The sequence below is a fragment of the Delphinus delphis genome, chromosome 11 (genome assembly GCF_949987515.2).
Source record: "Delphinus delphis chromosome 11, mDelDel1.2, whole genome shotgun sequence".
Classification (NCBI taxonomy): domain Eukaryota; kingdom Metazoa; phylum Chordata; class Mammalia; order Artiodactyla; family Delphinidae; genus Delphinus; species Delphinus delphis.
The window spans coordinates 25182028-25197384 of NC_082693.1; the positions used below are offsets into that span (position 1 = coordinate 25182028).

Consider the following 15357-nt stretch of genomic DNA (forward strand, 5'->3'; position numbering starts at 1 on the left):
ACAAAAGTAAATTCAAAATGGATTAAAGACGTAAATGTAAGGCTAGACACTATAAAACTCTTAGAGGAAAACATAAGCAGAACACTCTCTGATATAAACCACAGCAAGATCCTTTTTTGACCAACCTCCTACAGTAATGGAAATAAAAACCAAAAGAAACAAATGGGACCTAATGAAACTTAAAAGCTTTTGCACAGCAAAGGAAACCATAAACAAGATGAAAAGACAACCCTAACAATGGGAGAAAATAAATGAACCAACTGACAAAGGATTAATCTTCAAAATATACAAGCAGCTCATGCAGCTCAATATCAAAAAAAACAAACAACCCAATCGAAAAATGGGCAGAAGACCTAAATAGACATTTCTACAAAGAAGACAAACAGATCACCAACAGACACATGAAAAGATGCTCAACATCACTGATTATTAGAGAAATGCAAATCAAAATTATAGTGAGCTATCAACTCACACCGGTCAGAATGATCATCATCAAAATATCTAAAAACAATAAATGCTGGAGAGGGTGTGGAGAAGAGAGAACCCTCTTGCACAGTTGGTGTGAATGTAAATTGATACAGCCACTATGGAAAACAGTATGAAGTTTCCTTAAAAAACTGAAAATACAACTACCATATGGCCCAGCCAATCCCACTCTTGGGCATATACCCAGAAAAACCATAATTCAAAAAGATATATGCACCCCAATGTTCATTGCAGCACTGTCTACAATAGCCACAACATAGAAGCAACCTAAATTTCCATCAAAGAGGAATGGTTAAAGAAGATGTGGTTAGTGGAATATTAGTCAGCCATAAAAAGGAAAGAAATTGGGTCATTTGTAGAGAGCTTGATGGACCTAGAGACTGTCATACAGAGTGAAGTAAGTCAGAAAGAGAAAAATAAATATTGTATGTTTACTCATATACGTGGAATTTAGAAAAATGGTATAGATGATCTTATTTGCAAAGCAGAAATAGAGACACAGCCATAGGGAACAAATGTATGGATACCAAGGAGAAAAGGAGGGGGGGTGGGAGGAATTGGTAGATTGTGATTGACACATATACACTATTGATACTATGTATAAAATAGATAACTAACGAGAACACACTGTATATAGCACAGGGAACTCTACTTAATGCACTGTGGTAACCTAAATGGTAAGGAAATCCAAAAAGGAGTGGATATATGTATAAATATAGCTGATTCATTTTGCTGTACAGTAGAAATGAACATAACATTATTATTATTATTATTTTTTTTCTGTACGCGGCCCTCTCACTCCCGCGGCCTCTCCTACTGCGGAGCACAGGCTCCGGACACGCAGGCCCAGCGGCCATGGCTCACGGGCCCAGCCACTCCACGGCATGTGGGATCCTCCCGGACCTGGGCACGAACCCGTGTCCCCTGCATCAGCAGGAGGACTGAACATAACATTTTAAAGTAAGTATACTTCAATAAAAATTAATTTAAAAATAAGTAGTAATAAAAATATACAACACTGAAAAAGAATAAAATCACTGTATTTTACACCTCAAACTAAAATAATATTGTAAGTGAACTCTACTTCTATAAAAAAGAAGTAGTTCCAGGAAACCAAAAATTTCAGGCTGATAGCAAGAAGGTGAAACTAAATACATGTATGGGTCCTTTCAGTTTTATATCAGTATGAATGAAACACAACTTAACAAATGTTCACATTTAAGAAAACAACTGTAAGAACAGAGCTTCATCTTGACTGACATTTTCAATCTGAGTTATAAAGTCATCTGAATGTAAAAATATATATGTATTATTTCAGGTTGGATTATAGATATACGGGATCGATCCAGTGTTAGGCAAGTAAACATTCTCTCCCTACACTGAAGTTACTGATCTACAGTTCAAAAACCCTTTTCAGATTCTGAGTGTCATGTTTCAATGGGAGTCATAGATAATCTGAAGACTAGGCAAGGCATTGTTATCAGAAAGATAACTGTATGAAAAACCTGGCAAATGAGGACACCTAGAGAAAAAAATAGGGTGTTTGGTTTAGAAAAGACGTAACTAGAGAAGGTACATGGTAGCCATGGTCATACACTTAACAGGCTCTCGGGTGGAAAGACAGGGCCTATCAGGGGCAAATTACGAAGAGGTTGATTTCAGCTCAGCGTAGAGAAGGCATTTCTAGCCATTCAATTGTCCTCAAAATAAAATATGTCTTCTTGTGTAAGAGTGAGATACATTCTCCCAGAAGTTTTCAGACAGTTGTTAGATAATTCCCTTTGGGATGTGTATTATATATGGGGATTCCTGCATTTTGTAGGATGTTGGGTTGAGAAAGGGAGATAACAGCTAATGTGTGCTGCTGCTTATTTAATCTTCTCCCCATAACTCAATATGTTCATCTACAGGAAACATGGGCCCTACATGTGGACAGACGGTGTCACTGAAAAGTGACAGGTGGTTTGACAGAGGGTTTCATAAGCGGTGACAAGTTGACAAAGGTTTGTAGACAATGATTTCATACAATGTGGGTGCCTGAAGTGCTGGGATGATAAAATGATGTCATCACAAAAGGAATTTGCTGCTAAAGAATGCTGAGTCAAGTGGGTTTTTTGTTAACAGATTGTCTGAACTTTGCATGAGTGTAGGATCATGTGCTTGTCATTATAAAATTCAAAGTATGTTAATGAGATCATGAAAGTCAGAGAGGGAACAATCTTGAGTAATGCCCACCAGCTACTCTGCTTCTTTGATGCTAAAATCAATTACCTAAAATGCTGAAGAAAGAATCTTTCAAACTTTCAATTTATTTCTCAGATCTCATAGCATTTTAGAATCACATTTAAAGTAAGCAAGACTGGCAAAAGACATGATCTTTGGATGTAGGACAAGATCGTGATTTTACTCACACTTTGGTTTTTCTTTAAAGTGAATAACAACCTCAAATATGTGAAATGCAGTAACTTCACATCAACTTTCCCTTGAGATTTACTAAGATTAAATTTATTTATTAAATATATATAGACATATATATATAATCTTTTTAAACTTCCAACTCCTATAAAAATTGTCACAGTAAGAATGAATCCAAAGACCATCAGAAAGACACTAAAATTAATTTTGAGTTCACTAAACTGTTCAAGCTATTTAAAAATAGTTTACTTTTCATGAATTTGGAGTTGATCAATTTAGAACCTATAATCATTCCAAGACCAATTGTTCAATTAGAACATCAGATTGTTACTAAAACATAAACTGTATTTTAATATATTAACATATTTGCACTGATTTAAGTTATTGTAATATTGGTTAGTAGTTTGTTGATATTGAAGACAATAGTGCTAGACACTCATGAAATTTTGGAAGAAAATATAAAGATCTGCCTCTGCAGCTCTCTTAATGTTGCTTTCTTGTTGAGTCGTTCATTTCTTTAGTCAACAAATATTTAAAGAGTGTGTGCAAAGCATTGTAGAAATCCAGCATGTTTATACATACTCAGCTTTTACACTAAAATATCCCCTGAAGTAATTCTTCAATGGTCATATCCTTTTGTAATGAAGTTTTGTTGTTACGGTTTTTAAAGTGTTGGTAAATTGATCATGGATTTTATGGCTAATAGAGTTTCCAACTTAAGTATTTGAAAACTTTTAATCAATGTTTTCCTTGGAAATCTGTCCCACGGAGGGGTAGACTTAGAAAACAAAGGCTGAAAATTCCTAGGGTTTACTGTCTTCATATTAATATATTTGTGTGCTTTTCAAAATCAGCAGAAAAAAAAAAGACAGCAATTTGATAGTAAAGATTTAACAGTGCTTAATTTATTTGATTTTATACCATTACTGACCTTTTATGTAATGACCCCAATAGAGTATGTAGCAATAAACACAGATGATGAATTTAAGTATTTCCGGTCCCCCTTTCACATTTTTTTGGCCAAATCATAAAGTGTCATCAAAGTCATTCATTGGAAATTGCTTTTTCACAGGAAGCTCTACCTCTAAATGTCTGAACCACCACAAAGAAATGCATCTCATCAAGTAAGTTAATTTAGTATATGGATTAGTCAGTGTTTTCCAGAGAAACAAACCAGTAGCGTGTGCACATACAAAGGAGGAGAATTGGCTTACGTGGTAATGAGACTGGCAACTCCAAAACTGGCAGAGTGGGCCAGCTAGCTAAAGCCCCCGGAGAGCTGATATTCCAGTTCATGTCTGAGGGCAGTCTGTTGGAGAACTCCTTCTTGCTTGGGAGAGGCCCATCTTTTGTTCTGTTCAGGCCTTCAACTGATTGGATGAGACTCAACTACATTATGGAAAGCAATCTGCTTTACTCAAGGGTAACCAATTTAAATGTTATCTCATCCAAAAACACTTTCCTAGTTGACACATAAAATTAACCATCGCAGTATAGGAATATTACCAGATGCAGAGCCTGAGGCACAGAGGCTCTGAACTGCAGGAAGACTCTATCTTTGCTTGTGAGGTTTTGGGGAGTCATTAGGTACTGAAGACTCAGGCTAACAAGTTTGGTCCATGCCATTTTGAAAGCAGTGTTTAAAAACTTTTTTAAAAAGAAGCCATCGGGCTTCCCTGGTGGCGCAATAGTTGAGAGTCTGCCTGCCAATGCAGGGGACACATGTTTGTGCCCTGCTCCGGGAAGATCCCACATACCGCGGAGCGGCTGGGCCCGTGAGCCATGGCCGCTGAGCCTGCGTGTCTGGAGCCTGTGCTCCGCAACGTGAGAGGCCACAGCAGTAAGAGGCCCGCGTACTGAAAAAAAAAAAGAAGCCATCAAGCCCAAGAAGTCTGTAAGAGGTAATTGATGAATTTTAAAATCAAAATTATTTAGATAATTTACATACAATTAAGTGCAACAAAATGTACAGTTCAATGAGCTTTGATATATATATATATATATATATATATATATATATATATATATATATATATATATATGTATATCCATGTAACCATCACCCCAGTCATTTCCAGCACTCCAGAAAGTTCCCTATTCAGTGATCATTTTCTTTCTGCCAGGTATCATGCTTAATGATGCATAATATGTTTTAATTCTCATTAAACATATTGAAGTTGGCAATATTATTCTCATTCTAAAATTAAAATGTTTAGGAGGTCACAGCATTTTCCCAGTAGCCCAGCTGCTTACCCAGCGAAAATGCTGGCATTTGAATCTGGACACACTTGACTCCAATTCCTCAACCACTGCATGACACTAACTCTGTAAATACTATAGCACCACAGTTCTCATTTGTAACATCACATCTTGCCAATGCTATGGGTAGGCCACACTCAGCATTCCCTTCTTTCATTTATTCTCTTATGTTGCTATGTACTGATCTGTGATCCTTGCTAGGTTATAAACTCTGAGAAGGGAAAGACCCATATCATATTAATTTCATCTACCTCTTTAATCCGGAGATTATTCCAGTGATCTGCATATAGTGGCAATTCAATAAACATTTGCTAAACAAATAAAACACAGTGTTATAATTTTATATATTTCTAGCTCTTTATAAACCTCCCTAAGTTTTCCTGTTTTTGAATGCTATTGAGAAACATTTTAATAATTCATGTGTCTGGATTGTTGTAGCACTGCAAATCATAGAAACATGTTCCTAAAGAAAATAGAATAATCTTAAGCCTAACTTAGAATAATAATAACAGTTAATGTCTCCAATTTTTGAGCATTTATTACCTAACAGACTCTACTAAGTGATTTATTTGCCTATTCCTATTTAGTGGTCAAAAGCACAGTCTCTAAAATCAGACTTCTTGGACTCAAATCCTCCCTCTACTTATTAGCTGAGCTTATTGTGTAAATTATTTTATTTGCACTTGCTTCAGTTTCCTCATCTTTGAAATGGGGTAATAATAGTACCTACATAATTCTTGAAAATTAAACAGTTTAAAATGCTTAGAAAAGTGCCTGGTACATATAAGGCAAGTTTGTTATTATTATCTTATTTAAATTCTTAAATATCACCAATTAAAACCTAACATATTTCTTAATTAATTTATAAAATCAAGAAGAATATTGTAGCTCATATTACCCTACAGAAAATTTAAGTAAGTCTTCAGAATGACTTTTCCCTGAACAGATTTTAGGGATAATCAAGGGAGTAAATCTACATTTTGTGGGATTACTACTAAATGCAAATACTTAGCTAAGAAAAAACTAAGATGGTGAGATTGAATGCTTTTTCCCTACGATCAGGAGCAACACAAGGATGTCTGCTTTTACCACTTCTATTCAACCTTTTACTGAAGATGATAGCCAGGGAAATTAGGCAAGAAAATAAAATACATTTTTCTACACTAAGCTGACATAATCTTGTACATAAAAAAATCCTAAGTAATACACTAAAAATCTATTAGAACTAATAAATGGGTTCAGCAAGTTTTCAGGATACCAAAATCAACATACAGAAATCAACTGTATACCTATATAATAGCAATGAGCAAAACTGAAAATGAAATTAAGAAAACAAAACCACTGAAATGGCATAATAAAGAATAAAATACTTAGGAATAAAGTGAACAAAGAAGTGCTAAACTTATACTCTGAAAATCCCAAAACAGTGTTGAAAAGTTAAAGAAGACCTAAATAAATGAAAAGGTATTCCATGTTCCTGTAACAGAGGATTCAACATTGTGAAGATGGCAATACTCTCCAAATTGATCTACAGATTAGTGAAGACCCTATCAAAATTTCAGCTGAATTCTTTGCACAGAATGACAAACTGAACCTAAAATTCATATGAAAATTCAAGACATCCAAAGTAACCAAAACAATTATGAACAGGAAGAACAAAGCTGAAGAATTCTCACTTCCCAATTTCAAAACTAATTTCATAGCAATAGTAATTAAGACAGTGTTGTACTGGCATAAGAATAGACATATAGATCAGTGGAATAGAATAAGGATCTGGAAATAAATCCTTATGTTACAGTTAATTGATTTTCAACAGGTGCCAAGACAAGTAAATGGGGAAACAATCATCTTTTTAACAAATGTTGCTCAAACAACTGGAAAACCACACAGGAAAGAATGAAGTTGGACCCTTACCTCACACCATATATAAAAATCATAGATCCCTGTCAGCCACAGATCTCAAGGATAAACAACTCACACACTTACAACTATTCTGTACCCATACAACAATTCTGTTCTCACTTTCAGTACAGTATTCAACAAATTATGTGAGATACTTAACACTTTATTATAAAGTTGGTTTTGTGTTACATAATTTTGCGCAACTGTAGGCTGACGTAAGTGTTCTGAGCACTTTTAAGGTAGGCTAGGCTAAGCTATGATGTTTGGTAAGTTAGGAGTATTAAACACATTTTCAACTTATGACATTTTCAACTTACAATGGATTTGTTGGGATATAATCCCATCATAAATCAAGAAAGATCTGTACAAAACTCTAAGAAAAACAATTAAAAATGGGCAAGGAAGCTGAAAAGATATTTTTCCAAAGAACATGTACAAATAGCCAATAAGCACATGAAACAATGCCCCAAATCATTAGTCAACAAGGAAATGTAAATCCAAATCATAAGGAGATACCACTTCATACTCACTAGGATGCTTACATTGAAAAAGTCAGACACACCACCTCAACTTGAGACTTTAACACATTTCTCTCAGTAGCTATAGAACAAGCATATACACACACAATCAGGACAAATACAAATAGTCAGAATAACACATTAGCAAATTTACCAAGCTGACAACAATGGCAGAAAACAGTCTTTTCACGTACACAACAGAACATTTACCAAAACCATCCATATGCCAAGCCATAGTGCAAGCATCAACAAATTTTAAAAGATTGACATCACTTAGAGTATTTTTTCTGATAACAATGAAATTAAGGTATATATCATTAATGATATCTCATAACTAGAAATCTCCAGCTGATTAGAAATTAAGCATGTATGTCTAAATTTCACAGTTGGTTCAAATAAGAATCACATTGGGAATTAGCAAATATTTTGAAGTCAGTAAAAATAAAGATTGACAGATTAAAATTGTTAAGGTGCAGCTAATGAAGTGCTTGGAATTTTAGCTTTAAATGCACGTTAGAAAAGAAGAAAGACTGAAAATTGGTGATTTTAATTTTCATCTCAGGAAAATAAAAAAGGTACAGCAAATAGAGCCCAAAGAAAGTAGACAGAAGGAAATAGTGAAAATGCCTGCATCCTAAAAATTTCATAAGTATTAAAAAGGAATGGATGATAGCCATTCTGACAGGTGGGAGGTGATATCTCATTATGGTTTTAATTTGCATTTCTCTGATTATTAGCAATGTTGAGCATCTTTTTATGTGCCTGTTGGCCATCTGTATGTCTCCTTTGGAAAAATTTCTATTCAGGTCTTCCACCCATTTTTTTTTAACATCTTCTGGAGTTGGTGCAGCCTTTGTGGAAAACGTTATGGTTTCTCAAAAAATTAAAAGCAGAACTACCATATGATCTAGCAATTCCACTCCTGGGTATATATTCAAAAAAAAAAAAAAAGAATACATTAATTGGAAAAGATACATGACCCCAATATTCATAGCATCATTATTTACAGTTAACAAGATATGGAAGCAAACTAAGTGTCCATCAACAGACGAGTGGATAAAGAAGATGTGGTATGTATATATATATATATATATATATACACACACACACACACATACATACATACAATGGAATACTACTCAGCCATATAAAAGGATGAAATTTTGCCATTTGCAACAACATGGATGGACTTGAAGGGTTTTATGCTAAGTGAAATAAGTCAGACAGAGAAAGACAAATACTGTATGATATCACTTATATATGGAATCTAAAAAATAAAGCTAGTGAATATAACAAAAAAGAAAGAAAGAAAAAAAGGAATGGATGTAAAATGTTTGGCTCAGATGCCAGAAACATAGTTAAGATACCATAAGCATTAGCTATGTATTATTAGCACAGGAACAAGAAAAAAATGGAATATTCATCCCATTTCAAGGGGAAACATTTGCATTTCACAGTGTCTGTCTTTATAGTAATAGCTCCTCCTTTTTGTGGGAGAGATCAGCTAATGAAGCTTCTGGTGGAAATTTTCAGTAAGAATTAGTGAAGGGACGGGGAGGAGCCCAGGGAGCTAACATTTACTGCATCGTCCCACATGCCTGATGCTCTGTTAAGCTCACTGCCTGTGCGTGTTTACTCCATCCTTACAGGAGCCTGGAGGGATTAATGTGCACCTTTCACAGATTCGGCCGCTGAGGTTTATGGAGGTGGAACATCTAACCCAAGTCATACAGCTGGTGAGGGCAGAGCTGGGATTTAGACAGCAACCCGCCTGAGCCAAAGCCAGGGAAGTGCATTCCACTGCATCATCAAAATGACTCTTATCTACGGGGTAGGTGAATCCTGGCTAAACCAGGCTAGTCTCAGCTGCCTTCTCTGCCAGGTTCCAACCTGGGGACATGGTTTCTACACTCTCCTTCAAATCACGGAAAAGCTTGGCATAAATATTTTGTGTGCTTTGAAGAGATGCTGGCTTGGAACTCGTCCCCCCACCCCTCCCAGCCCACCTCCATGCACACGTGGTGGAGGAGCAAGGCCATCGGCGGGCAGGCGTTCTGCTGCCGGCGTCCAGGGCAGGGACCTCACCGAGCAGATGAAGACCTCAAGTGCCAAAGGAGTAAGGGCGGAGGGGACTCAGGAGGAACCTTTCCTCAGGACCTACTCCGTGCCAGCCCCTGTGTGAGGTCTTTGTGTGAGCTCTGTCTCCGTGCCTGCAGCTGTGTGACAAGACAGCGTCAGAACTGTCCATCGTTCTCTTCCTCAGCTTTCAGCTGGGGAGAGAGGTGTTAAAGGCCAGGCACACCACACAGGGCGGGGCAGGCACCCGACTACCTCCCATTGTTCTCTGGTGAGTGACCTGACTCGTCCTGCAAACCCACTGCGAGAGGGAGGGGGGATTGCAGGGGATCTACTCATAATTCTAACTATAGTGAGTGTGGCTTTGCGGTCTTCACCACCACATAACATGAACCTGTCCTCAAGACAGTTCCGTAAAGCGTCAAGCAGAAAAATGGGGGCAAATGCTGTATTTCCATTGCATTGCCCAGAAATGCACTCAGTAAACTTCAACCTGAAGGAAGCTACACAGAACATGATCCAATTTTCCTCTTTTTGAGTGGGAGAACATATTCAAACTGCGAGGTCGAGTTGTAGAAAAAGTGGATGCTTTAGAAAGATATTCTTTGTCAGACTATTTAGAATTTAATTCTGAAAATTTGTTATTTTAGAAAAGTGGTAATGTCTAATTCTATTTATAACTTAGCCTGTCAGACAAAAGAAAACAATAATTTTTCAATTGAGAGAGATGTTGTTTTGAGATACAACAACAACAATAACAAAAATCAACCAGGGCATAGTAATTAAGGGAGTTCCTAGCATACCAGAATCACTGCTGCTAAGTGAACCACCAAAGCCCTTTATTTCTGTTACTGGCATTTCTTAAATTTTCCCCAAATGTCAATAATTTTACAAAACAAGCATCTGCTTTCACTTTAAATAAATGTGTCAAAAACTTTAGATAGAAAGCTGAAAATTTGATCTAAATTGATAAACTAACAAGTCCTTAATTACTGAAAAAAATGTGGTAAAATCTTTATTTGCTTTTGCTAAATTTCTTCTCCTTATGATAGAGCCAGCAACTGAGATGATACAAATGCTTTTATTCAGCACATGAGAAGGAAGTGTCAGTAATGATAAGCAAAGGGAAAATTCCCTTTGAAGCCACGAATGTTCCTTGGGAAAATGTACACACTTTGAATTCTAGTAAATGTTCCTCCTAAAAAAATCTATGATGAAGCTGTTCGTGGTCCCAGTATCCCTCTTTGAGGGATGTGACCTTTTGGAGGTTCCTGCAAGAAATGTAGAGGTGGATTGCAGGGTTTGCTTGCAAAACATTAAAAATTTTTGTTCATGTTGTGATAGACATTTGGACCCATGAAAGCTAGGACCTGGTTGCTTCCAAGTCAAAGTGGACAATCAGGACAAAAAGAAATTTACAGCAAAGATAAATTTCTCCTGTTATTGCAACATTTCCCAGTATCATCTCATACCCAGCCGCCTCACCTCACTAAGTAACCACAGTTATTATGATAATGGAAAGTGAGCCAGCTGCTGTGACCTTGGCTCAAATTGTCCCCGGAAATCTATTTTAATGTGTTTGCTCTTACCATCTTGATACATTTAGTATGATATCAAGCACTAAGTGATCAGGAAATCCCACATACTAGTGTTTCTCAAAATGTAGCCTAAATACCACCTCCAGCAGCATCCCCTTTCGTTCTTTTTATGAATGCTGATGTCGGGGCCCTGCCCCACACCCACTATATCATTGAAAGGCCTGGGGCCATGAATTGTAATAAGTACTCTAAGTAATACTTATGACACTGAAATTTGACAACTGTAGATCTAGGGGAAAGGTCATAGAGAATTATAGATCAGTACTTATTTACACAATTGACTAAGGAAGTACAGATTTCTAGAGGAAAATGATACTGCATTATCCTATCGATAGAATAATTTTTTCTCTGCTCATCTCGTTTAACCAGGATCTTACTTAGTCCAGACTGCTATAACAAAACAACACAGACTGGGTAGCTTATAAACCACAGAACTATATTCCTCACAGTTCTGGAGGCTGAAAGTCTGAGATCAGGGTGCTAGTGTGGTCTGGTGAGGGCTCTCCTCTGGGTGGCAGACTTCTTATATCATCATATGGTGGAAGGGGGATGGGAGCTCTCGTGGGCCTCTATAAGGGATTAATCTCACTCATGACCTAATTACTTCCCAAAGGCCCCATCTATTTATATCGTCATATTGGGCATTAGGATATCAACATATGAATTTTAGGGGAACACAAACATTCAGACCATAGCAACCAGAATTCCCTAGTTCCATCCAGTGTCAACTGCAACACCCTTAACAGAAGTTCTGAGAGTCATTATTGTGTTGACCTCAATATCAAATGATTTTCACAAGGGACTCAAGCATTCTTTTCTCTGACTTCAGACTAAAGTGGCTAATTGGACAGAATATGTACTGACATGTTACCTAGTGGTACAGCATATTCAACCATTCTTATTTTATTCATTTGCTCAACACAAATGACCTTGGGATTTCAGGTTTCATCAATATAATATGAAAAAACAACATGCACGCTTTGTTACATATCACAATTGCCTGGCCAATTCAGGGAAAGCTATATTTTACTAACTATTTTTCCTTTCTGAATATACCTGTCAATCCAGCTCACATGGTTCATACGATATTCCTTTATAGATGGAGCTAAAGTCAATACTTGGCTTCCAGTTTCCCTAAATTATTTATTACACAGTCAAAATGCATTCATTAGGAAGTTTTAATATTGCTGATGCCATCTCAGGGGTGATCTCTGTTGTCAGAGTAAATAGGCCATTCATATTAAGAAAAAGCAAAATGATTATCTGAAATTTCCTGTATGTCTTTTTAGTACCCTCTCCTGTTTCTCATTTCAGTAACTCCTGAAAAAAACTAATTATCTAGGAAGTTTGCTTGTCTCCTTAAATCATTTGTGTGTGTGTGTGGGGGGGGGGGCGTGGTGGTGGTGAGAATGTTTAAAATCTACTGTCTTGATAAATTTCAAATATATAATAGAGTATTGTTAACTATGGTCACCCTGATTTACATTAGATTCCCCCAAGCTTATTCATCTTATGACTGAAAGTTTGTACCCTTTGACCAGTATCTCCCCCGGTCTCCCACCCTCCAGCTCCTGGTAACCACCACTCTACTCTCTGTTTCTATAGGTTTGACTTTTTAGATTCTACCCGTAAATGAGATTATACAGTATTTGTCTTTCTCTGTCTGACTTATTTCACTTAGCATAATGCCCTCAAGCTTCATCCATGTTGTCTCAAATGCAAGATTTCCTTCCTTTTTATGGCTGTATTCCATTATATACAGATGTGTATATATAGATATACATCTTTTGTTGCTGTGCTTTTGTTGTTATATCCAAAAATATCATTACCAAGACCAATATCAAGTAGCTTTTTCCCTATGTTTTCTTCTAAGGGTTTTGTGGTTTCAGGTCTTATGTTTAGTCCTCAATACAGTTCGAGTTAACTTTTGTGAATGGCTTATGATGGGGTCCAGTTTCATTCTTTCAAATGTGTACATCCATTTTTCCCAAGACAATTTATTGAAGAGACTATCCTTTTCCCATTGAGTACTCTTGGTTTCCTCGTCAAATATTAATTGATCATATTGGGTTGGCCAAAAAGTTCGTTCGGGTTTTGCTATGCATCCTATGGAAAAACCCGAACAAACTTCTTGGCCAACCCAATATATGCATGGGTTTATTTGGGGCTCTTGATTCTGTTCTATTGATCTATGTGTCTGTTTTTATGCTAATACTCTACTGTTTTGATTACTACAACTTTGCAAGATTTTGAAATCAGGAAGTGTGATGCCTCCAGCTTTGTTCTTGTTTTCCAACATTGCTTTGGCTATTTGAAGTCTTCTGTGGTTCCATACAAATTTTGGTATAGTTTCTCTATTTCTATATTGAAATTTTGGTAGGGTTTGCATTGAATCTATAGATGGCTCTGGCTGTTATGGACATTTGAATAATATTAACTCTTCCAATCCATGAACATGGGATATATTTCCATTTATTTGTGCTTTCTTCAATTTTTTTCATCAATTTTCCTATAGTTTCAATATACAGATATTTTATCTTCTTGGTTGAATTTATTCCTAAGTATTTCTATTGTTTTTTATCTTATTGCACATGGGACTGTTTTCTTTACTTCTTTTTCAAATAGTTTGTTGTTAGTGTATAGATACACATCTGATTTTTGTATATTGATTTTGTATCCTGCAACCTTACTGAACTTGTTTACTAGTTCTAACAGTTTTTTGATGGTGTCTTTGGACTTTTCTATACATAAGATCATGTCATCTGCAAATGGACAATTTTGCTTCTTCCTTTCTGATTTGAATGTCTTTATTTTTTTCTTGCCTAATTGCTCTGGCTAGGATTTCCAGCACTACGTTCAACAAGAGTGGTGAAAGTGAGCACCCTAGTCTTGTTACTGATTTTAGAAGAAAAGCTTTCAACCTTTCATTAGAAATTCACTGCCAGAAATTCTGATGCACTATCCTGGAAACATGTCTGATACATTCCACTAACATATACCAAAGTATGGCATTTGAGTCACAGGGATAAAAGATAATAATTCATCCCAAAAACAAGTTTTCTGGAATTCAGTTTTGATTAAGTTCTAAAGATACATTTTAAAGATTAAAAAGAAAACCAAGATTCACCCTTAAAATTAAAATTTTTAATATATATTCCATTATTAATATTTTTTGTGTTCTTACAATGCAAAAATTTAGAAACTTTTAAACTCTAAAAATTTTGACCAGTTTACCTATTTGGCCTTAGCACATCCTAAATTCCCTTCTAAGAATCACATCAGTGTTTGCAGTTCATCAGTCAAATATGGATGGAGTGATTCTATCTCTTCTTTGTTGGTTTATTCTTGGAGTTGCCATCCATGCTGGTACTGCTGCTACTGAAAGACCTGGAATCTGAGTCTGAATCAGAGGAGAAAGAAGAGCTTGTGAAGGAGGCTGAAGATGATGAACTAGAGGAGATTTCATTGGTGTCACTGTCCTCTGAGGAGAATGAGGTAGATGTTTCTTCACTATCTAATGAAGAATCACTAAGTGAGCTGTCACTGCAGTTGCTATGGAGACTGGTTATACTCTTAGACCTTTTTTCTTAGTCTTTCTACATTAGTTTTTCTAATGCTTTGTTATAACAATTATTATTTTTTTCTTTTAAAGATCTCTCTAATTCTGCTCTTCTTAAAGACCTATGTAGGTACTCTTTTTCCTGTGCACTCATAAATCCAATGTCCAAATTCCAAGTATTTCTGACATTTTACATATATTGCTTATTTGCTTCAGTTTGTCTCCAGGCATGCATGGGGTTACCATCTTAGCTCGGCTGAGGTCTGTCATGCTGATGGAAGATGCAATCTTAATCATGACCCAAAGACCAGAGTATATAGGGGATGGGGAGTGAAGGAAAGGAAGAGTAAAAAAGAAAAGATGTTATGGTCAAAAGGAACATTTCAATATTCAGGTATTAAAAGAAGAAAAGATCTCAGTGATGAAGAGGTCAATGGTTTGGCCATACTGGTGAGTGTCTGAAGAAGAATAGAAATGAGAGGCCCCAGAGTGAAGTGTGAAGAGGAGCTGGGGGATCAGTATTGACAGTCACCAAGGACAACAG

The 15357-nt window shown here is 36.4% G+C and overlaps 1 pseudogene; it reads right to left on the bottom strand.

The window, feature by feature from the left end:
* Window positions 1–14574: 14574 nt before the first annotated feature.
* LOC132434258 (zinc finger CCHC domain-containing protein 10 pseudogene) lies at window positions 14575–15048 on the bottom strand (annotated as a pseudogene).
* Window positions 15049–15357: the final 309 nt, after the last annotated feature.